This window comes from Penaeus monodon, chromosome 23 (assembly GCF_015228065.2).
Source record: "Penaeus monodon isolate SGIC_2016 chromosome 23, NSTDA_Pmon_1, whole genome shotgun sequence".
Lineage (NCBI taxonomy): Eukaryota > Metazoa > Arthropoda > Malacostraca > Decapoda > Penaeidae > Penaeus > Penaeus monodon.
In genome coordinates this window covers 41470092-41470373 of record NC_051408.1, presented here as the reverse complement: position 1 = coordinate 41470373, position 282 = coordinate 41470092, and the positions used below count along the sequence as shown (strand labels likewise).

Genomic DNA, 282 nt, shown 5'->3' with positions numbered 1-282 from the left:
GAAGAGAAAGAATTTGAGAGACTAGGAGGAAGGAGAATGGGCAAGAGGTAAGGGATGGAGCTGATAGAAAGGAGGGAAGGGAGAGTGAAACAAGGAGGAAGAGATTGAGGGAAGGGGATAGAGAGTGAGAGAAGCAGGAGGAAGAAAGGGCAGTGTGTGTGTGTGTGAGGAGAGAATGAGAGATGGAAGATGGATAGAATAATGAACAGATGAACAAAAGAGATGTTAGGTTTGCAGAGCAGGAGGAAGAGGAAGAGGGAGAAAGGGAAGGGGAAGGGGAAG

At 47.5% G+C, this 282-nt stretch overlaps 1 protein-coding gene across 1 annotated transcript in view; it reads right to left on the bottom strand.

Annotated features, from left to right (window-relative positions):
• Nucleotides 1-282, bottom strand: part of LOC119588086 (cleavage stimulation factor subunit 1-like) — a gene marked incomplete at its 5' end in the record, with an annotated part of 13061 nt that overhangs the window by 873 nt on the left and 11906 nt on the right.